The 25,253-nt window shown below is 37.5% G+C and overlaps 1 protein-coding gene and 1 long non-coding RNA gene across 4 annotated transcripts in view; one reads left to right on the plus strand and one right to left on the minus strand.

Annotated features, from left to right (window-relative positions):
- The window catches only part of WDR33 (WD repeat domain 33), a 118,596-nt gene extending 100,819 nt beyond the window's left edge, over positions 1–17,777 (minus strand). The window contains exon 1 of one of the 3 annotated variants that reach the window (XM_069063330.1): positions 17,565–17,777. The gene's annotated coding sequence lies outside the window, so the exon portion shown is untranslated. The remainder of the gene's footprint in view (positions 1–17,564) is intronic. The other 2 variants (XM_069063331.1, XM_069063332.1) reach the window with 2 other exon arrangements.
- The window catches only part of LOC138142291 (uncharacterized), a 33,200-nt gene continuing 25,703 nt past the window's right edge, over positions 17,757–25,253 (plus strand). The window contains exon 1 of the long non-coding RNA XR_011163396.1: positions 17,757–17,849. This is a non-coding gene — a long non-coding RNA (uncharacterized lncRNA). The remainder of the gene's footprint in view (positions 17,850–25,253) is intronic.

Here is a 25,253-nt window from a genome sequence, read left to right on the forward strand (position 1 = left end):
TCCAGGGTCAATGCTCTATTCACTGCACCACCTAGCTGTCCCTAATTTAAACTTTTTAACTCAAAAAAACTTTTATTTTAATTTTTTTTCAGCTTCTTGAAATAATGAAGAAATACTTCAAGGAAAACAAAAAAAACCCAAAGGATGCAAAAGAAATTCCTAACCTGTGTCAGGAGGCTAGCTGGTGGAAGAATGTGATTTGGAAAAGAAAGGTAAGAAGGCCTCCTGAACCTCTGTTTATGTAACAACTCTGAAAGTCTTCCTATGGGAGGAGATGGGGAGCTATATTCTGAAGACAATAGCGTCTCATATTCAATGTTTATGTTAGATGAATGCAATCTATAGGGGAAAAGCCAGCAATCTAGTATTAAAAGGGAGAAAAATGACACATTCATGGAATTTTAAGTGTTGGAAAGGACCTGAACACCACACAGACTGACTCATACTCAAAAAAGAATCCCCTCTACAAATTACCTGACAAGTGGTCATACAGCCTCTGTTTCAAGATCTGAATTCAACTGGGGGAACCCACTACCTCCAGAGGAAACCTATTCTATTTTCAAATGGCTCTACTTGTTAGGAAGTTTTTCCTGATAGCAATACTAAATTTGCCTCTCTATGATAATCTGTTCATGGTTTAGCTCTGTGGGGTTTAACACAGAATTCAATCCCCTTACTACATGACAAGCCTTCAAATACTCTAAGAGCCATCCTGAACCCTCCCCACCAACATACTCTTCTGAGGACTAAACATTCCCAGTTCCTAAAAAAAGACCCTTGCATTGGATGCTCTCCTCTAGATACTCCAGTCTACCGACTGCTTTCCTAAAACGTGCCGCCCAGAACGGAACATAATAGTCTAGATGCAGTCTGACCAGAACAGGATATGATCAGATTGTCATGCATGCCCTTATTCCCAGAAGCTATGCCCCTCTTAATGCATCCTAAGATAATATATTTAGATTTTTTTGGCTGCTATTATCACACTGCTGACTCACTGCCCTTGAAGTCCCTTAAAATTTCCAGATCTTGTTCAAAATGCTGTCTAGCCATGCCTTCCCAATCTTATACTTGAAGTCATTTTTTTTTTTAACCAAAGTGTAAGAGTAGGTAAGTAGGGGTGATCGGCACCTCCCTGATGAGGAGCAGAGAGGAAGCAATATATCTAGGCATGGCACAGGGGGAAAAAAAGGAAATATGCTGCCTTCCCTGAGCATGCTGTTAGGATACGACAATGAGCCTCCTAAAATTTGCAAAAATCAGAGGTTTAGTGTCTACCTCTGGTGCTTCTCATGGAGAAAACTATTTCCACTATAAAGAACCTAAAAATTATAAAGTTATGGGAAAGAAACTAAGGAGAATATTTTCAAATATGAAATTTACAGAAAATGCATATTTAGAGAATGAAAAGTTACTTAAAAAGATGATGTGCTTCAGGAATTGGATTTGAATTTCTGGACCATAAACTAAGATATGAAAAGACTATATGTGTTATATATAAGACATTCAATCATTCATTTGTTGACCTGAATATCCTTTTGAGGTCACAAAAAACTGAAAATGAAACAGAAGCTTATCAATGGGGAAAAAGCTAAACTGTAGTAAATAAATGGATTGTTACAGAACCTTAAGAAATGAGTATGAGGAATCGAGGGAACATGAAAAACTTGCATGAAGTCATTCAGAGTGAAGAAAGCTGAAATAAGAAAACAAAATACATGGCTACAATAATAGTAAGGCTAAAAGGTTGTATTGTGCTGTACACAATACCTAAAGTCCTGTGCTGAATTGGCATAAACAATCCCATAGTCTCAGAACTGAAAAACTCTAGCTTATTACTCTCAAACATGGATATGGTACACAGTACATACCATAAAATTTGGTCCACGTGCCAGCTGATTTTACTTAAATATTTGTTGTTACAAAAGAAAATTGCAAGAGAGGAAAGGAAAGAAATGCAGTATACAAACAAAATACAACAATAAAACACTAGGATTAGTCTGAAGATTTGAAGACTTTAAAACAGAAAGAGGTAGGAGAATGTGAAAGGAACTGCCACCCTCCAATGCATCTACATTCATCAAAATTAGATACCATGTAAAATAACAAGCATAACATATTTTTTTTTGCTTTTGGAGGGGGGAGGGCAGGGCAATTAGGGTTAAGTGACTTGCCCAAGGTCACACAGCTAGTAAATGTTAAGTATCTAAGGCCAAATTTGAACTCAGGTCCTCCTGACTCCAGGACCAGTGCTCTATTCACTGTGCCGCCTAGCCACCCCTATAACATTTTTTAAAGTTATCAGTAGAGAGCCCAATAATCATCAGTAGACAATACTCTAGAAAAGGGAGTAACGCAATGCTCCAGAGATTTATAAATAAATGCACAGAATATGACTAATATACTAAATGCAAAGAGTTAAATTTGATCTCATGGATTTCATCAACACAGTGGAAATTGGTTATCAATATGCCAATAGAAGGCTATACTAACAAAAGGGACAAATTAGACAAAGGGAGTAATAGAAAATAGAACTGCACTGCATGTGCATATATTCATTCTTATAATTTTCTTTTTCAGTCCTTCTTCCTTCCTTTTCTCTCTCCTTCCCTCCCCTTCTCTGCCATGGACTTATACTCAAGAGATCGGAGTTCAAATTCTCTCTCTAGTATTTAAATAGCTATGTGACCATAAACATATCACTGAAAATTACTTTACAGCTTCTCATTTGTAAAACAGAAACGATGCAAGTATTACTGACTAAGCTAGCAATTATGTGGGATGCTCAGAATAATGTGGTAGAGGAAAACTGTTCTACAAACCTTTTAAGAACTATATATGCAAGCTATCTTTTTAATATCCCATATTTTGAATGAACCAAAGCTGTTCCATGACATGGCATAAAAGCCCATCTTTTCAAACCCAAAATTCTCCGGAAATCCTAAATGGCTGACAATTATGGAACACTATGCTCTTCCAAGAATCAAAACTGCAGGCTAAATTCCAGGGCTGTATCCCAAAGAGATCATAAAAATGGGGAAAAAAACCCACATGTACAAAAATATTTATAGCAGCTCTTTTTGTGGAGGAAAAGAACTGGAAATTGAGGGGATGCTCATCCATTGGGAAATGCCTGAACAAGTTGTGGTATATGAATGTCATGGGATACTATTGTTCCATAAAAAATGACGAGCAGATAAGACTTCAGAAAAACCTGGAAAGACTTAAATGAACTAATGCTGAGTGAAAGGAGCAGAACAAGGAGAACACTGTACAGTTACAGCCACATTGTGCGTGACTAACTTTGACAGACTTAACTCTTCTCAGCAATGCAAGGTTCTAAGACAAATCCAAAAGGCTCATGATGGAAAATGCTATCCACACATCTAGAGAATGAAGTATAAGTCTGAATGCAGATTGAAGCATAGTATTTGCTCTTTTTTTTGTTTTTTCTTTCCCGTGGTTCATTCCATTGCTTATAATTCTTCTTTGCAACATGACTAATGTGAAAATATGCTTAATGTGAATGTGTACGTAAAGCCTATATGAAGGGGCGGCCAGGTGGTACAGTGAGTAAGAGTGCCGGCCCCAGTGTCGGGAGACCTGGAATCGGTTCCAGCCTCAGATACTTGGCACCCACACAAAAATAACTGGCCGTGTAACCTTGAACAAGTTACTTAACCCCGATTGCAAAGTCTATATGAGACTGCATGCCATCTTGGGGAGGGAGAAAGGGGAGAAAATTTGGAACTCAAAAGGCTATGGAATTGAATGTTGTAAACTAAAAATAAGTAAATTTTTTTTTTTTTTTAGAAAACAACTGCAGGTTACCCAAAACACAAGGAACTTACTTACAAGTAACTGTAAGTTGTAAGTTTTACAAATGATGATGAACACAAGAAGTGATATAAAAGTCATTAAGAACACATGTATGAACAAGTAAGGTTGTGTAGTGAGAGCAATGAAGAACAGATGGGACATATTCAAGTGTTGCACTAAGTGTAGAAATTTGTAAAGTGAAAGCTACTCAAAATGAATCTTACTTTTGAAGACCTTCCGTAATTAACGAAGTTTTTCCTGATATCAATCCTAAATCTGTCTCCCTTTAACTTCTTTAACTGGATTTGGATCTCTGGACCAGTCTCACATCACCCACTTCCTGTAGACGGCTAGAACTGGAACTGCAAACTATTAACAATCCTATGAAAGAATGTGCCACATAATCAGAGAAATTAAGATAAAACAATTTTGAGTTTTCCACTCACATCCTGCAAACTGACAATGACAAAAGATGGGGATAGTCAGGAATGGAGGGTTATGGAAAGACAGGAACACTAATGCACTGCTGTATGGAGCTGTGAACTGGAACAACTATTTTGGAAAGCAATATGGAATTATAAAAATAAAGTGGCCACAATGTCTATAACCTTTAACTCACAGATTTCTACTGTTAGGCATATATCAAGAAGTTCAAAGACAAAAGAGTTCCAAAAACATTAATATATTTTATAGCAGCACTTTTTCTAGTAGCAAAGAACTAGAAACAAAAGCACATGCCCACTGACTGGTGAATAGCTAAACAAATTATAGCATATGAATGTAATGAAACATTATTGTGCTATAAAAAATAATGGAGATACCAAAAACAGAGAACTATGGAATGACTTATATACACTGCTACAAACTGAATTAAACAGAACCAGGAAATCAATATGTGCAATGACTACAACAATAAATGCTGAAAATTTATAAAAAAAACAAGCTTGGCTCCAAAGTTATGACAATTAACTCCCCTCATTTCTTTACAGAGGTAGGGGGATCCATGGTTATGGAAAATTGCATTCTCAATACATTTCAATACACCAATACAGTTTTTCAATGTATTAATCTGTTTTGGTGAATTTTTTTTCCTGTGGATGGTTTTTTTTTTTTTAATAATTTCGTTATAAAGAGATGGCCCTCCTGGAGGAGGGACAAAAAGGAATGGGAAGAGCAATTATCTGAGCCAAACTCAAATAGGAAGGAGGGCCACTAATCTGTAGGCCATTTATCGACTTAGTTTTGAAATATATTATCAATGTGTTGCTTAATTTTTTTTTATTTTGTTAACTATTTCCCAATTATATTTTAATCTAGCTTTAAAGTATTAGGAGTGTTGTGGGTCAAATGATGGCCTTATGTTTGACACCTCTGATATAAACAATATTAAAACAAAAAGATATGTGTGAAAACATTCAAACGAAAAGATCTAAAACAGTCATTCTGGAGAAAGAAATTCCAAAGCAATAAAATAAGGGTAAAATAAAGCAATTTCAATTATGGTAATGTATCGTGTATTTTAGTTGTTTGGTGAATGATAACTTGATAGTAGCATACTTTACTAGGAACTAATTATTAGTTTAGTCAGAGCTCAACAGGTCAGAAACAGGAAAATCATGAGAGCAAAGGATTCTGGGGTAATAAAAAGTAGGGGGAAGCGAAGGCATCAAGGATGAATAAATAGACAAATAATTGCAGAATAGTAGACACGATCAGAACTACCACAGCCAATCATAAGGCTTACCTCCAACCTAACTACACCTATCCTTATTCCTTTTAACACTCCCCTTGCCTCCTTCTGAACCATCCTTCCCTATGTATAAGCTCCTAATCTCTCTTCTGAATCAGGAATTTTTTTCATTTGTCTACCTGTACTTTGAATAATTGGTTTTAGACTTAGTTTTAATATTCTGTATTTTAAATTGTCAGTTGTCCATTTTGCTAAGACAGCCAATGATCTCATTAATAAAAAGGTGGTGTTTCATAGGGGGAACATGTTTTGTTACATACATGCTGTTTCTCTAACAAGAAATTCAGAAGAAATATGGAATAGAACTTGACTTTTCAAACTAATAACTACAATTTATCTCTCTTACCATATTATAAATTCAGAGAGGGCAAAAAGCATGTCATTCACCTTTGTATCCACCTCAGCAAACAGTACATTGCCTTATGGTACATCCTTAATAAATGTTCAACGAACCAAATCCAAACCTTATTTGATATGGTACATTTTACATAGTTGAGAAAAAATTATCTGGGTTGCAAAACTCACATCAAAATATCCTCCTCTCAGTTTCCAGAATGAATATAATATTTACTAAAACATCACTTGACTGATGGGTATTAAAGAAGCACATTAAGTAAAGTTAACAAGTATTGATTAAGGAGCTACTGTGTGCCTTTAGACTGTGAGTTCAAGAGTGGGGACTCTTGGCCCTTTTTTATATCCTTGGCATTTAGCAGAATACCGAGCATACAGCAGGTACTTAATTTATTTACTCATTGACTGCCAGCATTATTACTTTTCAATAACATCAAAGGGTACCATGAAGGAAAATCTTATTGATTAAAAAAATGATCATAAAAGATTGATTTAGTAAATACAGTAGGTCAGAGCTTTCTCTGGGGCAGAACAAACTCAAGGCAGAAAAATAAGCAGCTTGATAGTGATGTCATAATTCTGGGACAAAGGGAAAACATATCACTGGAACAAAGAAAAAGGTATTATAAGTTTTAACAGTTCATATCTGACTCCTTGGCCTAATGTATGATCAACTCTTTATCAGAAGACATGAGTTCTCTAATAGAAATGGATCAAGGGCAATATTGACTATTAGTCCAGATAAGTTACAACCCATATTTATTAAAGGTTTTGTTTTGTAAAACCTGTATGGTGAGCTAAAATCTAGAAGACTCCTAAGGAAATATTTATATCTAAGGAGTTTCCTTATGTTCAAGTAAAAAGGCTCCCAAGAGTCACTCTTGTGGAAGCACATTTTGGAGAACCTTCATTGATTGCCAGGTTAACAATTTTGGACTTTATATACTCAGACCTTCAATTTTCTTAAGAAGTAAAATGAGGGAATAAAGTAGATCAGTGGTGTCAGACTCAGAAAGAAATGGAGGATCCCCATGGGCTGCTTACTGACTAAAACCACTAATTAACATTATCTATGTTGAGCTGTATTTTTATTAAACATTTCCCAATTCTTTTTTAATCTGGTTTAGCCAGTTTTATAGGCCTCAAGTTTGACACCCTTAGACTCTAAGGGTCTCTAATGACCCTTAATGACTCTAATGATCTCTAAGATCCTTACAAGATTTAAATCCTCTATTAGATCATAAAAAGAGGAAGGTTTTAAACAATGAAGGGAAAGGACAAAAATCTTTTTGTTTTTTTTGTAATTTTTTTTTTTGCTTTTTGGAGGGGGGAAGGTAGGGCAATTAGGGTTAAGTAGCTCGCCCAAGGTCACACATCTAGTTTTGTGTTAAGTGTTTGAGGCAGGATTTGAAGCCAGGTCCTCCTGACTCCAGGGCTGGTACTCTATTCACTGCACCACCCTGCCTGCCACAAGGACAAAAATCTTACAAATGAATTACAGTAAGAGTTACTATACTCCAACATCAACCATTGTTTTTGGCAGAGCATCCCAACCACATTTTCCTATAAATTAACCTTCTCCCCTCCATCCCTAAAGGTGAGCAGAACTGTGATTTCACGGTGCGTTCCCTCTACCAATGTAGAACTGCAACTGGTTGGAAATTTACAACTCTAGTCTTACAAGTGCTTAGTCACTGCAAGATTAAAGGATGTGCCCAGTCAAAAAGTCAGTATGTGTCAGATGTTGTAGTTGAATCCAAGTCATCCTGACTCAAAGACTGGTACTCTACCCAGTCTTTCCCATGCATCCATTAAAATCCTTTGTGTAATTACATAAAATGTTCTCATACCTGAATATTATAAAAATATATGTATATTAAAATGAGATGATGAGTTTGGTTGAAAGTAGAGAGCTAAACCCATTAAAGCTGTAACTCAAAATCCTTGTTTCCAGACTAAAGAAATAAGAGCCCTAACTACAAGTTGTTCAAATCCCTAATTACTCTTTTTTGCCTCTACCGCAAAAATCTCTACTTTGCCCAAACAACTCATACCTTACTGGCTAATTTTTTTAATGCTCATAATTCCAGGGATATACATACTTATCTAAGGAAAAAAAGCACTTCACTATAATCCTAATGTATAAGAGGAAAAAAAACAATTAACAAAGTATGAAACAGAGATAAAAGAAAATTACTTACTAAGAAAGTTTCAGCCAAAGCTTTGATCAAAATTCAAGTCACTTACCAACACAAAAGAACATTCTAGTACTAAAATTAAAATACTTCAAAAGATCCAGTTGCAAGTCCATTAAAGTACTAAATTTCTGTTGTACTAAAATCTGATCTGTGTATTTTAATACAAGTAATTTGAATGTCAGCTAAAATTACAATAGTTACAAGGCTAGGTGTCATCTGAAGACAAACTCCAAAAGAGATTTAAGTTATATCATAAAAAATACCTTCTTAATTTAGTTTAATATAGTTGAAAGAACATTGGACTGTCAAAAGACCCATCTTCTAGTTTTAACTCCCAACATTAACCAATCATAACTCTGAAGCAAATAAGGTTAACTCACTGACCCTCATTTCCTTAGCTCTAGCTCTAAATTCTATGACTTGCTAGGAATATGTAGGCATATGAAAACCTCGAAATATTTTTACCAAGGGATTCTAAATAGTTCGCCTTTTCATTGATAGTGAAAGATGACAAATAACTGACTTAACATCCAGCTTGCAACTAGAATTTAACAGACTATAAAGAGAATATTATAAAATTAAAAGCCTTTGAAACAATTCCCTGCAAACATTCCAAAAGGAAAGTGCCTAGAATAGAAAAAGAGTTGCTACTTTCAATGAGATGTCTGACTGGTTCTCTTAGTCAATTACAAGATCATGCCAGGAACCAAAAGAATAATTTAACATGTTTCAAAAATAATAATCCAATAAAAGACCAACCCAAGTTCCACCTGAAACACTCTTAGAGAGGATGCTTTCACTATACTGCATCAGGGGACATCAGGCTTGGGGCAAAAGTACCTTTAAAGAATTTTTTTAAAAAGATTCACCCTTAGAGTCTAGTTTCTCCACCTTACCTGGAATTAAAGCTGTCATTCTTGAGATGCAAAAAAGGTGTCAATGACATTAGAGACTGCTTTAACACCTTAAAATTTAAGGGTACCCTATCAAAAAGAACAAATTTACAACGAAACATTTAAAGTCTCCTAATTTTTGCGTATTAAAATCAGACAAACTCCCTTAAGGACCAGAGAAAAGTGATTTAGCTATGGACATACAACTAATGAACGGCAGGGTAAAGATCATATGTAACCCAATCTCCTGAATCCTAGTCCAATGGTCTTTGTACTTTACTATTTTAATACAGTAATTGAGATTTCATTTGCATTCACTGTACTTGAGTTATCAAAATTCATCACGCTTAAATGAGTAATTCAAGGCTTGTTAACAAAGAAATAGCAAGCAACTGTAAAAATGAAATTATTTCAGGTACTTTTTCAAAATAAATTAGTTGAAAGGATTAACTACAGATTCAACATTCGAAAGTTTTAGAAAAGTTTTAAGTTTCTAAATATGAAACTTTAAAATACTTTATGAAACCAGTTTTTGCTTATTTTATGTATTAAAGCTTCTTACTATTTGCCTATGCTCTCCCACTCTTCTGAAGACTAGAGTGTACAAGTCTTTTCCAAATACATTGAAGACTTGCTACAAAATTATCCCTCCATGTTCTGAGCGGCCACCTTTTACTTTTGAAAAGCTTATAGTTCAAACAAAAAAGTTTGAATATAAATTGATGCCCCTCAACAGTCTCCTACTGAACTCTGTAGTATGACAAAGGATTTTGGCAAATTTCCGTCTGTCTTTTCTCACTATATCCATCAGGAATGATTTCCAGAGAGAGCTATTATTGGCACTTTATTAATGCTCCCTACCCAAATCCCTAAAAGCTTATGAAAAGTAGCTAGCATGTACAGGTTTAGTGCCTATAATAGCTCTAACACGACAGCCTGCACTAGTGCAACTTGGCTCTTTTCCCTGGGAAAGGGAATTTGCATGTTCTAAGCTACAGAATTATTATGGGTAACATTTAACTATAACACTATATAAAAGCAAAAGCATACTAAACCAAAAGACTAAGTTTTCAATAACTCTGATACAGAGCTTTTTACTTCTTTCTTCATGTACCTCATGCCTTCCGAAAGAGTAGTTAAATTTACTAAATGCTGGAAATGGACAGAATCCATATGATAGTCATATGAAACAACTTCTTACATAATTTTTTACATAAGCTTTTGGATTCCTAAACATAAACCTTCCTAACTAACTGATAAAGAATAGTTCATACTAACATTTACGACCATAACTTACACTCTTCAGTGACAAAAAAACAACAGTAATCAAAGTTATTTTTAAATGTATATTCTAAATTTGCTTATTTTTAAAAACATTCAGTGTAAAAAAATTTTTTTCAACAATAGCCTACTAGTCAAACAATAATTTTAATTATGTTATTTACCTTTTTTTGGTAAAAAATGAATTCTCTACTCCTCCATTCACTAGGCAATCTATAAATATACACATTTCCCTTTTATTTTAAAAATATACATATAAAAACATATGTATATACACACTGTGTGTATTCCCGTACATCTTACACCCATCATGACTTCTGTGAAAAAGTTAAGCTTGGATAAAAACTAAATGCACAATATTCTTTTTTTCATATTTCATGTAACTCATGGATCTGTAATGTGGTCAGCAGGGATACTTCCCCAACCTTGGCAACCAGCTTCTGAAGCCTAAAAATTCCTGACTAGCTAACCTTGGTTACTGAACCTTTCTGAACTTCAAATAACAGACATACAATCTATCACAGGACCTATACCCAAAAGCCTTTCTGGGTGGTTAAGGTCTAATCACAACTTATACCAGGTCACTTCCACACTAAAATGAGATCTTGCAGAAATAGTACTTCAGTAGAATATTCTTTATCATACTGTTTAAAATTTAACATTTCCCAAAGGTTTACCTTTCACCACATCTTCAAAGTATGAACTAATTCCTTATATTAAATTATAGCATAATCTAAATTACATGATTTCAAATTCAGTATTTAAAAGTAAAAAAAAGGGGGCTGTTTCTCAATACACAATGAATAAAATCAATAATGAAACTTAGAAAAAAAGCAACTTTACCTAAATGTCTAAATATAAATAAAGCATTTCAGAAAACCAGTAAATCAGACCAACATTTATTTATTAACTACTTGCTATAGCAAGGTACCGTGAAAGGTTCTGGGGCTATCAAAAAACAAAAACAGAAAAAAACTTAGTCCTTGTCCTTGAAGAGCTATTGGATTTGTAACACAAATACACAAAACTTTGCATCTAAGAAAGAAATGATAATTGGGGAGGAGAAGAAAATTAGGAAAGGCCTTCTCTGACACCTGAGCTGTCTTTTGAAGAAAAGTAGAGATTCTAGAGTTGAAGATGTTAACCAAGTACAATAAAACAGACACAAGGAACCACTTGTACAGAGTCATACCAAAGGGACATACAGCTGGCAGAGACCAGTTTGACTGAGATGGAACATGTGAAGGGAAATACTATGAAATAAGATTATGATCATAGAAATGAAAGTGACCATAATAGGGCACTAGTTTAAGGTCTTCCCTCACAATTAAGAGATGAGAAAGAAAAAATAACAATTTTTTAAAGTTGCTGTCTAAATAAACAGTATTGAAACTGGTCCAAAGATGAACTTAAGGTCACATCTTTTTAGCAACTTGTAATAAGAAAATATCTTCAAAATTTATCAAGTTTTTACCTTCTTGCCTTCTCAAGGAGTGGTTAAGGGGTGGAGAAAGAGAGAATTTCGAACTGAAAATAAAAATTTTTTTTAAATTATCCAGTTTTACATAAGAATAAATCTATCCTACCCTCAATTTTAAGTCTATGTGAGAACTATGTACATAAGATGTCAAACACGCTGCCAAACAGATTAAAATGTAACTGGGAAATATTTAACAAAATAAATAAAAATACAATAAAACAGATATTAAATTTCAAAACTAGGTCATTATGTGCCCTACAGGAATCTTTATGTACAGTTTAGTGGCCCCCATTTCTATTATGGTTTGACACCACTAATATCTATAAATCATCTTAATATCTATTTCTATCAAACTAGAATTCAATTGTTCTAATTCTTAGGTGCTTAGGTTAGAAGTGAGAACATGCAGTCTAGTATGAAGTTAAGTCTTTTATCTAGTACAAATGAACTTCACAGAAAAGGAAGTAATTTATAAAGTCTTGAGGTTAGCATAATTTAAAGCAGATATCTTACACTTTGTAGTGTAAAATATCCTACTAAGCCACAGCCCTGTATAACTCCCATCATACCCTGCCTCCACCCCCTACACAAGTACTTACTACTGAATGAAGCTGGCAAAAAAAACACCCCGACTGGGTGCACTACAAATTAGTGTTGTTTTTCCAATTGTGTCCGACTCTTCATAACCCCATGGCCCATACCACACTAATGTTGTCCATGGGGTTTTCTTGGCAAAAATACTAGATCAATTTGCCATTTATTTCCTTCTCCAGGAGATTAAGGCAAACAGAAGTAAAGTGACTTGTCCAGGGTCACGAAACTAATAAGTGTCTGAGGTCAAATTTAAACTCAATTCTTTCTGACTCCAGGTCCAGTGTTCTCGATCCACTGAGTCACAGGGCTGCCTCATACAAATTTGTTACTTTATCTCAACTAGGCCCTCAGAAGAGTAAGGTAACCCTTTTACAGCTTCCTAATTGGTTCATTAATCTATTCAGCAAGGTGGATTTTCAAACCTTTTGTCATTCCTCAAACCTTTCCCATTGCTCCCCATTTCCCAACCCCTCCCAGTTAAGAACCTTGACTCATATTTTACTAAAGAAAAAAATTTGAGGCCATTCACCATGAGCTCCCTCTTCTCCCTTACCTCCTCCTCAATGACCACTAATACACCTTCTGCCATTTTCTTCTCCTTTACCTGTTTCACACAAAGAGGTTCCTCTTCATGCCAAAGCTAACCCCTCAATACACACAAGTAGTGCCAGTCCATCCCATTTTTTCCCAACAGATTGGTTGTTGTCTCATTCCCACTCTTTCTTATCTTCAATCTTTCCCTGTCTTCTGGTTGCTTCTTTACTGCCTACAAACACACTCATATCTCCACTATTCTCAAAAAATTCTCAGTTTATCCATTCATCCCTGCTAGTTCTCATCCTTTATCTCCTCTTTTCCCTTTTCTAGCTAAACTTCTCCCTTCCAAAACAAGGCTACCTATACAATCAATGCCTCCACTTCCCTTCCACCTACTACTCAGAGCAGTTTGGTTTGACCTCATCACAACTGAAATTGCTCTCTCCAAATTTACCAATAATTTCTTAATTGCCAAATCTAATGGCCCTTTCTCAATCTTTATCCTTGGTGACTATTCTGCAGTTCTTGACACTGGTGATCACCCAACCCTCTTCTCCTGGATACTTTCTTCTCTCTAGTTATAATGACATTTTCTCCTGGCTCTCCTCCTACCTGTCTTGACCATTCCTTAACGAATTCCTTTGACGAATCAGCAAACACCCTGGTGTTCAGGTCCTTATGACCTCAAACTTGGATTCCTGCAATAAACTGCTGGTTGTTCTCCATGCCTTAAGTCTTTTCCCACTCCAGTCCATTCTCTACTCACCTGTCAAACGGATCTTCCTAAAAAAAACAGAAAACATAATTTGGATTGCATAGTCCTCCATAACCTTCCCTACCTTTGCAGTTTTCTACCTAAGCTACTTTCATCAGCTGTGCCCCATATCTGAAACTGATTCCCTCCTTATCTTGGCCTCCTAGCTTTCCTAGTTTCCCCCAAGTCTCAGATAAAATCCCACCTTCTGTAAGAAATCTTTGCCAATCCCCCTTAATGCTGCCTTTCCTCTAATAATTATCTTCAGTTTACCTTGTATGTATCTTGTCTGTACAGTTATGTTTCCCTCATTAGACTGTAAGCTCCCTGAGAAAAGGGCCTATCTTTTACCTTTCTTTGTATACTCAATGCTTAGCACAGTGCCTGGTACATACCGTGTTTCCCCGATAATAAGACCTATCCCGAAAATAAGCCCTCCCCTTACTGTGTAAGATTCCTCTAAAATAAGCCCTCCCCCGAAAATAAGCCCTATTGAGATTGCTACTGTAGTGAAGGTGATCCCCTGCACTACACGCTACATTACAGTACCCTCTGTATGCACCGTCCCGTCCCCGTCCGTCCCCCCCCCCCGTGAAACGCATGCCGCGCTTCGAGCTGCATCCAATCAGAGCTGCAGCAGTGAGCGCGTCATCTTGTTCTTTATTGAATTCATTATTGAATAAAGGTACATTTTTTTGTTCACATTTACCTGTTTATTAAAATTGCTGTCAATGTTCATTAAAATAAGCCCTCCCCTGAAAATAAGCCCTCTGGTGTTTTTCTGTCCAAAAATTAATAAGACAGTGTCTTATTATCGGGGAAACACGGTAATAAACACCTACTAACTTAACTTCTAAAAAATCCATACTGGGTGGTGCAGTGAATAGAGCACAGGCCCTGGAGTCAGGAGAACCTGAGTTCAAATCCAGCCTCAGATCCTTGACACACTTACTAGCTGTGTGACCTTGAACAAATCACTTAACCCCAACTGCCCTGCCTTCCCTCTCCAAAAAAAAATCCATACTCAACAAATTGATGTATACACCCTACACTATCTTTATGCAACCCATCCCATCATCTTGCACTGACCTACAACATAAGTATATAATGTACTCAATAAAGTGGTACTGACGCTACAGTTCTAGTTAGGTTACTTTTGTTCTAAAAGTTTGAAATGAAATTTTAAAATATTTAAATAAATTCAGATATTTTGAAGATGTCACTAAAGATCAAAAAATAGCAGTATTAGCTGCATTCGGCTTTAACTATTGCAAATCTACACAACAGAGAAATAAGAAACATGAAAATCACAGATTTAAAATAGTATAGACCCTATTCCAAACGTAGATTTTCATTAATAAAGCTCTCTAAAACCTTTTTATTGCTACACTAATACTGAAAATTCCTGGACACAAGTTTTAACAATTAGATTTATGCCTGAAAGTTGTTTCTTATGGGATAGGGGTTCGGGGGTCCAAACCAAATAGTGATTTCACTGTTTTAGGGGATTCCCAATAAGGCAATTCCCTCTACCAATGCAAGTAAGAAATTCTTTTGGCAACTTAATAGTCTTAGAAAATTGGCTAGGATACTGTCACTGCTGCCCAGTCAATATTCAAACTTTGAATTCTAGGTTTAAAATCTTGAACCCAAGGTTAACTGACTGAGGCTGGCTTAGCTTAGCCATTCTTTCTCAAACCAACTTTTAACTCTACAAAACACCTATCTTCACATTATCCATTTATTATACAGGTTGAGCTATAATAAACTAAAAAGGTCTTATGCAGAAAATACTCAAGCGTCAATTTGAAGAATGGGTAGAATCTAGCCTAACAAAAGAAGGAAGAATATTAATCCTATAAACAGTAGCTCCCTACAACCTACAAATCAAGTATAAAACTAATACCTCATTTCTCACTACCCTCCAATACAAAATCTCCACATACCTATCTCCTAGACATATATATTCAAACCATTTCCCCTACCTGGAATGCCAATTTCCTTCCTTTAAAAAGATTCAAATTCTTTCTACCTTTCAAGACTGTTTTTAAGTCACAACCTCCTCCATGAAACCTTCCCCAGAAACTATATATATCCCATGATGTCTTTTTGCAAAATACTGCAATTACTATTGCTACCACATAACTGATTTTATTACATACAATCTACTAGCTTTTTTTCCACAACCAGAGCTTCGCCACAGACCTAAGCCAAACTCCTGTTCAGAAGATGAGCTGCGTTAGTGGGAAATAGTAACTTGTTTCTTCCCCACATTTTAAACGAAAACTTTAGAAACTTGACCAGGAAGATTAATGGTGGTCTAAGGCTACTCACTGCAATGAAATATAACTGAGAAAAAAATTTTGCCATTCTAAGTAACAGAATTATAATTTGATAAGATCTCAGTATTACAATGGGTGATATTCTTTACCAGTCCTCCTTAGTCTTAATGCCTTCCCTCTCAGACTACCCGCAAGGGAGTCTCTGCCCTACCTAATAAAATTACTTAAAAGGGATAGGTAAAATTCCTATACTCTCAGGAAGTTCATGAAAAATACTGCATATTTCTATTTCAATCAATATCTTAATATTTATCGATACAATTTCAGTGCTAACTAGACTTCTCTACTGAACACCCAATCTCTAGTCTACCCTTTCCTTTATTTCAAATTCAAATTGTGAGAATTGTTTGTTATGGCTCTATTATGAGGCAAGTAGGTAATATATATGGCTTTACAATTTTTCTTTAATTGCACTTGTTATAATCGAGTGTTCTAATGTTGAAGGAGTTATTTGACGGTGATGTTTTTAAAAACAGAATCAACAAATTATAAATATCGACCTAAGATAGTAAAAAAAACAAACAACCCTAGGAATCTCGAGTGTTCCCTAAATGCATTATTTATAAAGAGGATCTTAACAGGGTAAAGGAGGGAAGAGAATAAACATTTACATAGCGCCTATTATGTTCAAGCACTGTGCTAAGTGCTTTACAAATAACCTCTTTTGACCTCAAATTGATTCAATAATAAAATATCCTTTGCAATTCTTTTTAAAGACTCTGGTTCCAGCAGTTAACAATTATTTGCAGAAACAAGAACATAATACGCTCTTTTTCTTAAAGGTTTTGACCCAGTAACACACGCTTTCCTGGATCCAGATCCAGAATTGTTCCACCCCGCCCCCCCCCCAAGAAAGCAGCACTGCCTTTGGGAGATAAAAGCTTACAAATACAAAGCCCAAGTGGCTTACATTTAGTATTCCTATAACGTAGATATTAAGTTTACCAGTACATAGTTTGTGGTTTAGAATAGGGTAGAATAGGGACCAGGGGCAGGGGTGGGGGGGGAGAACAAATATCTTTTTAAAAAAGCAACACGTTCTACTAAAAATGGGTTTCATTGCAGAGCAAACAAGGGCCCTTCCCCCCCCCCCCCAGCGACCTGAAAATGACACACGTTAATTTCCGGTCCCAGACCCCGGCAGCAGGAGGCTCCTGATGCTTCCCACAACGTCCACTAGGCTGCCTTCCACGCCCCACGCCTGCGGCGGGCGCCCCCGACCCCGCATCGCCGGCGAAGCGCTTGTCTCCACCACACTTCGGGCTTTCCTGGGGGCCTGCCCAGCCCCCGCCTGCAGTCCTCGACCAAGGCCCGCTGAAGCCGGGCCCTCCACGCCCCCGGCCTCCTTCGGCTGCAGGGGCCGCGTCCCCTACCGCGGCGGTTTCCCCAGCCTGCCCCCACCCTCGTCCTTTCCCCGAACTCGGACCCGGTCGCGGGGGTAGTCTGCGGTAGCGGCGGCTCTTCCCGGCCCAGAAGCACGCAACGGCCGGGCCTGAAAATGGCGGAGAAGGAGCCGCCACCGCCTCACGCCGCCCCGCGTCCCTCGCCGGCGCCGCACTCACCGTCCAGTTTCTGGGCTGGGCTCCCCTCCGCCCAAGTTAAGGGTGGAGTCTTCGGCCTTGGCTCCCTCTTTGCGGTCTCCGCCGTCTGGCCCGCTCCCGCCACCTCCACTCCCTCTCTCCCCACCACAGGAGTTACCGCCTCACCGGCCCAAGCTGGCCGCCATCTTCCCCTCCGAGCAACCAAGCGCACGCCTTTGCGTCACCACGCACCTGGTGCGCCTCGGGGTCAGAGGGTTCGGGGGCGGAACTCAGCGGTCCAGAGGCTTGATCAGAGCATGCGCACAGGTGAGGCTGTGTCTGTTTTCTGAAATCTGCAGAGGTGTTTTTGACTCCCTTTTGTTACAGCTTTGGAAGGAGTGGTGCAAACCTTTTTTAAAAACCCGGAAATGCGAACCTCCTCATTTACTGACACAGGAAGTGCTTATTCACTTTTCTGAGGTATTATCTGCTAGTAAGAAGGGTTACATGGTTTCTTTAAGTACATCTAAAATTAACCATTAACCAAAATTCAGCTTGCATACAACTTCTCTGGATTATATGATATTTTAATCTCGAGTGGTCTCTTGTGGTCTCAGGATAAGGACCATGTACGTACCTGGGTGTCAGTGCCTGTTTTCACAGACCAGTAAAAAGCCTCTAAGATTTGCCAGGCTTAACTATGAAAGGAAGCTGGCCAAGACCTGTTCAGGATTCAGTTGTTTCATGTGTAAAATGTTGATAATAATCATATCTGCCCGAAAACGTAGGGTTTGCACCAGAAGATTTCTTGGGAGCTGCTTGGCCCTCTCCAATGTTTGATTGTATGCTTATGCCTATTTTTAGACTTTTGGTAGTTAACCTATAAATCTCTTTGCCAGGGCAAAGGAATGCTTAATGACGTGCTATTCTCTGTAAGTGAAAGGGGATGGTTTTTGAACCACCAGAATAGTCAGAGGTGAGCTTTAAATTTAGCTCCAGCAATGAATAGGGGCTTCATTTGAACCATTCACACTTTCTTGCCAGGCCCTCCTTGTGACCAGTAACAGGGTATATAGAAGTAGTCTAATTGCGGAACTCAGAAAAGCTAATAGACCTAGAGAGAGAGAACAGATGTGACCATGGGCACAAACCAAATGAGATAACCAGCTTCATAAATGTTAGTGTGACTTACCACTTACAGTCCCTTTGGTCTTTGTCCTTAGGCACCAAGTTTTCCTATTTTGATAAAGAGGAGACAGGTACAATGGTTGAGGTCATCAAGGAGAGATGATTTACAATGAGCTGGACTAACAAATTCCTGTAATACCCAGACTATTGTGAAGGTTCAAAGGCTATCTGCCATGCCTTCTCCCTGCCTTTCTTCTGATGCTACAAAATGCATGCTTACCACCAGACACAGGCTACAAATGCCTGCCTACCTTCTAAGACGGGTTCTTAACCTGAGGATAGAATTCAGGGGGTCTCAATTTGGATGGGAAGAAATAAATACAGTATCTTGATTTTCCCTGACTTTTAACTAAATTTTGCATTTCCTTCAATTATGAATGTAGGCAACAAACCACAGTACTATGAACATTGCATGTGACTGTCACCAATAGAAATAACAGATATTTTCATATCACAGTATAATTGTACAGTTATGTATCTCAACAATCATTTACTCTCATCACTACTTCAAAATTATTATAATTATTAGACCAACCTCTGAATTACATATTGTCAAAGACTTCCTGTCTACACACTGTAATTCAACATAATTGGTTTCCTTTGTAAGGCCATGCATTTTGTTTTATGCATTTAAAAATATTCTGTGTAGGCCTTGGGCTTCTAAAGATGGACAAGGCCCCCCACCTCCACCCCCCCCCACACACATACCCTGAAAGGGCTAGAGAGGGTCCGTGACGCAAAAAAAGTTCTAAGTAAATTCCATCAAGTGTTATATTCATATCCATATTCACTGAGGAAGTCACTACAAAGAGTAGAAGAGCTCTGAGTTCTAGCTTTTTCTGTGCCACTGACTTGATAAATGAATTTGAGCAAGCTACTTCATCACTCTGGGCGTCAGTTTCTTTATCTGTAAAAATGAGGGAGTTGGACCAGATGATATTTAAAGTTCCTTCCAATTCAATGATTATATGGTTCTTTTAGTTAGGAGAATTTGGATCAGACGCTATTACCATCTATTTTTATTCCCAGACCACATTCCTTCCCAGCTCAGACAAGTTATAACAGATTATTATAGTTAGGTAGATATTTGTGTAACTGCTGTCCCAAAGCCATTGGTATGGGACTCTCCCTTTATTGGGGGAGATGAAGGTATTGCCCTCCGTGAAGGGCAGGGTTGAGTTGGTGAGAGGTGAGAATTTCAGTTCTCTCAAGGCCCCTTTGAGCCCTGATTTTGGAGACCTCCAAGCTAGAGGCGCCTTGGATTGACAGTGGGTTTCCAAGTTACAGAGAGAAGATGGAAGAGGCTAGCCTCACTTCAGGTTGCTGAAGGAAAAGACTCTGGGAAGAAATGAGAGAAGCTGGCAGTCTTCATCAGTCCTTGCCAACAGCTTGCTAATGGAAAGACTTCAAGTTTTCCCTTAGGGTGAAATTCAGGACTTTTTCTGTTGATTGGGCTGACTTATCTGGCTCCCAAAGGGAGAGCCCTCTGTATTGTCCAGTAAATATTTGTATTAAAGTGTTAAAAACATCTTGAGTTTATGACAACATAAGGACACATGTTTTTATTGATATTTATAGCCTTTCTAACAATGCCTTTCAGAATCTTCCTCTTTCCTTTGCTTTGACTCTGCTTGGTGAATGCAAGGCCTAAATAATAATTAAAAGAACATCACCCATCACCAGATGTCTCAAACCTTGTCATCCTCATGTCCCTCAGATTCAATGTGGTGATTATCTTCCTGCAAATGACTCATGCAGAGAATATGATAAGTATGCATTTTGCCTGTGGTTAGAGAGTGAATGATATATGGATAGAATAGAAGGATACCCATCTAAAATCAGAGTCATTTCGCTCAAGTCCTTGATTGACAATAGCTTGCTGGATTCTTACTAGCTACTTGCAGTCATCTGCATTTTTCAGATGAGGATATTGATGCTTAAAAATGTGGATGACTTGCCTTCAGTTAAGTAATTTTGCCTTCTTAGAAAAATAGTCAGAAGAGCTAGGATGGAGTAGTAAGAAGCAGTGGAGTGAGCTCTTGTAATGCCAAGCAAAGGCAACTTCCCAAGGTTCAAAATACCAGCATAGCTGCTCTCCATTTTATTCAGTGAAAAATTAAGAACAGAGAATATCAAAATATAGCATCATTCAAAATACAGCATTTACCAAGTATAATTCAATCAAGTACTACTCCTCCCCTGGACATTACATTCATTTAATCAATCACAGAGTTCCTCTTCTAAATACTACTCCACACCTAGGCTGTACATTCATTTAGTCAACCACAAAACCCCTCTTCTCAAATGGAGATTAGTTTCCAATCATAAGTAAAGTACATTCATTTGGTCAATCACAGAGCACAAAAAAGTCAAAAGTTCCCCATCCTTGGATCACAACTGAATCTACCCCAGAGTTATAACAAGCTTAAGCACAGCATTTAATACCCAGAGAGGTCTTTTCTTCATCTTGACCAGAGGCAAGTTCTCAGCAATCTTTGTTCCTGAGGAGACAAAGCTTAGCAAGGCCACAAGATACATTGCCAGTGTCTTCATTAATTCATTCTCTGTCTGCAGATCAGTCCTAGGACCCCCCTGAAAACATTAGCATAACCCTCTTCCAGGATTTCTGTAAACATAAAACAAGAAAATCCTTCATCAGGGCTTCTGAACCAACAGCATTGGCCTTCACCAGTGGGCACAATTCACAATTCACTCTCTGTCTGCAGAACAGTCTCAGGAGCTCTGAACCAACAGCAAGTTTCCATGATCTCTGCAACAACAGGACTGTCTTTCACCAGTGGACAAATCTGGCAAAACAACATCAAAACAAAGTACCAGCATAACAGCCATGTCTCCTCAGTCCTTGGCAGCTCTCAAAAGTCCTGGGCAATTCAAACTGGCCCTCAGCAATCCTCTCCATCTCTCTCTGCCTCCAAGATGCTGCTTCCAAAAAATTCTTCTGCCTCTCTCTCTGCTTGTGTCTCTCTAAATTCACGTCACCAGCTCCTCCCAGTTCAGCCCTCTCTTTTCACCTCAACAAGTCCATCCCACAAGTGGGATTCACAAACTCTGGGTTTTAACACAATCAATTAAAAAACCAAGCCAATACAGGGGGATCTTTAAATTCCATTACTATTACAGCTCTGCTCCAATCAAACCTAGAAAATGAGCCAGACCAAATCCCAATGAGAAAAATAATATATTGTTTATAAGAAACTCTTGAAACACAAAAGAAAGTCACAAAGTTCAAATCAGGGACTAAAACAGAATTTGTATACTTCTTGTGACCTCAAAATAAATAGCATAACAATAATTATCTCAGACAAAGAAACCATAAAAACAATTCAAAGAGCACAAATCAACAATAAAACTAGTGTTTGGAACCTCATTATACCTCTTTCAGATTTAAACAAGTTTAACAAAAAGATATACAAGAAAAAAAGTGAAAAACTTGGATAAATTTTAGGAAACTTAAATATGATTAGAACTCTGGTGTATAATGAATGTGAATAGAATAAACATACATATTCTTCATCCATTATTGCAACATCATAAAAATTGGCCTTGTATTAGGACATAACAAGCTCACAGACAGATATAGGAAATCAGAAATATTAAACAAATCCTTTACTGAACATTATACAATAAAAATTTTATTCAGCAAAGGGCCTTCAAGATCAATCAATAAAACATTATTAATTACTGGGGATACAAAAAAAAAGACTAAATATAACCCCTGCCCTCAAGGAGCTTTTAATTTAATAGCGGGGACAACAAATGAATATAGACAAGTTATATATAGGAGAAATAGAAAATAATTAGCAGGAACCACTAAATTTTTTTGTAATTTATTTACTTTTAATTTCCAACATTTTTATAAGATTTTGAGTTCCAAATTTTCCACAAAATGACATGCAATATGATATAGGCTATACATTTGCAATCATCTTAAACATATTTACACATTAGTCATGTTGTGAAAGAAGAATCAGAACAAAAGGGAAAAACCATGAGAAAGAAAAAAAAGAGAGCAAATAGTATGCTTCAATTTGCATTCAGCTTCCATAGTGCTTTCTCTGGATGTGAATACCATTATCCATCATGAGTCTTTTGGAATTGACTTAGATCATTGCATTACTGAGAAGAACTAAGTTTATCAAAGTCAGTCATCACACAATGTTGCTGTTACCGTGGAAATTGTTCTCCTGGTTCTGCTCACTTCACTCAGCATCAGTTCATGCAAGTCTTTCCAAGTTTTTCTGAAATCTACCTGCTCATCATTTCTTATGGAACAATAGTATTCCATTACATCCTTATACACCATTCCCCAATTGATGGGCATCCCCTCAATTTCTAATTCTTTGCCACCACAAAAAGAGCTGCCATAAAGCTTTTCATAATGTGGGTCCTTTCCCCATTTTTATGATCTCTCTGGGATACAGAACTAGTAGTGGTATTACTGGATCAAAGGGTATGCACATTTTTATAGTCCTTTGGGCATAGTTCCAGATTGCTCTCCAGAATGTTTGGATTAGTTCACAACTCCACCAACAATGTAGTAGTACTCCAATTTTCCCATATCTCCAACATTTATCATTTTCCTGTTTTGTCATGCTAGCCAATCTGATAGGTGTGAAGTGGTACCTCAGAGTTGTTTTGATTTGCATTTCTCTAATCAATAACGATTTAGAGCATTTTTTCATATGACTATAGATAACTTTAATTTCTTCATCTGAAAACTTCCTGTTCATATCCTTTAATCATTATCAATTGGGGAATGACTTGTATTCTTATAAATTTGACTCAGTCCTCTATATATTTTAGAGATGAGTCTTTTATCAGAGAAATGCTGTAAAAATAGTTTCACAGATTTCTGCTTCTTTTCTAACCTTGGTTGCATTGGCTTTGTTTGTGCAAAACCTTTTTAATTCAATGTGATCAAAATTATCCATTTTGCATTTCATAATGTTCTCTATCTCTTGTTTGGTCAAAAATTAGAAGGCACTAAAATTAAGAGGGATTGGGAAAGTCTTCCAGTAGAAGATGATACTGTAGCTAGGACATAAAGGAAGCCAGGTAGAGATGAGGAGAGAGAACTCCAGGCTTGGAGAATAAGCTGCAAAAGCACCTGGAGCTGAGAAAGAGTGCCTTGTTCATGGAATAGCAAGGAAGACGGTGTCACTGTATCAAAGTGGACTTGGTGGGGAGCAAGGTATAAGAAAACTGGAAAGGTAGTAGGAGGGGCTAAATTATAAAGAGTTTTGAATGCCAAGCAGAGGATTTTGTATTTGATCCTGTAGGTGATAGGTAATAGTTCATTGAGGAGGCTGACATGGTCCAACTTATGCTTTAGAAAAATCATTTTAGTGGCTGAATGGAGGATGGATTGACATAGGAAGAAACTTAGGCAGGCAAACCCACCCATAGGCAATTGCAGTAGTCCAAGAGTGTGGTAAGGGCCTGTACCAGAGTAGTGGCAATGTCAGAGAAGAGAGGGAGCATATTTAAGAGATGTTATAAAGGTGAAATCAAGGCCTTGACAACAGATTGAATGGGAGGTGAAAGATAGTAAGACTGAGATAGTGATTGTGAGGAGTCAAGGATCACTCCTAGGTTGCAAGCCTGAGGACTGGGTGGATGGAGATGGGAGAGGGTTTTTGAGGAGGGTTGAGGGGGAAGATAATCAGTACTGCTGGGGGGCTCACTTTGAGGAGAGTTGTGTGATTTGACCAGATGAGACTCTGGGCAGCGCAGCTTTGAAAACCCAGATGTTGGTGCTTCCCTCTCTGGTAACTGACTAGGTATGGATGTAATGGTCAGACAACTGGAAGCCTGTCTGCTGATTTGTTTCTCTGTCTCCTTGTAACTTCTGCTTGTAACTTGTTTGTATTCTCTGAAGTTTGGGGTGCTGACCTTTTTCCCCTGAACTAGGTAAATGACATATGTTTGATTAAAGCAAGATTGTTAACCCATTTTGAGTTGCTTTCCATTAGAAAAGCAGATCTAAGAACCTGTGTTGGCAGCCACCCTAGGTATACTAGGGTGCTTGCTGATACACCATAGGGGGAAAAAAGGGGGCATGGGGAAGGGAGAGAAAAATGAAGCCTAGCTGTGACATTATTGAACCTGTTTTTGGAAGCTTTGCTTCTTTTTATGTCTTTTTTGCCTTTTCTAGGCTATCTGATTGTGTTAATATATTACTTGATCATTAACAGTGGGGAGAAAATAGAAAGGTATTATGCCAGTGGATCTGAAAATTGTCCAGCCCTTCTGGAAAGCAGTTTGGAAATATGCCTAGAAAGTTGCCAAACTGATCACACCCTTTGCCCTAACTATGCCACTATTAGACCCAAAGAAATCAAAGAAAGAAGAAAAGGATCAATCTGTTTTTTTAAGGCAATTTTTTCATGGCAGCCAAAAATTAGAAATTAAAGGGATGTCTTCTTGGACAAAAGTGAATCAAATTGTGGTATATCAATAATATAGAATATCATCATGTCATAAGAAATGATGATATGGATATTTCAGGGAAACTTGTAAGAC

The sequence above is a fragment of the Petaurus breviceps genome, unplaced genomic scaffold, assembly GCF_028583685.1.
Source record: "Petaurus breviceps papuanus isolate PSGF00001 unplaced genomic scaffold, PetGlider_PUasm1.0 90556, whole genome shotgun sequence".
NCBI lineage: Eukaryota > Metazoa > Chordata > Mammalia > Diprotodontia > Petauridae > Petaurus > Petaurus breviceps.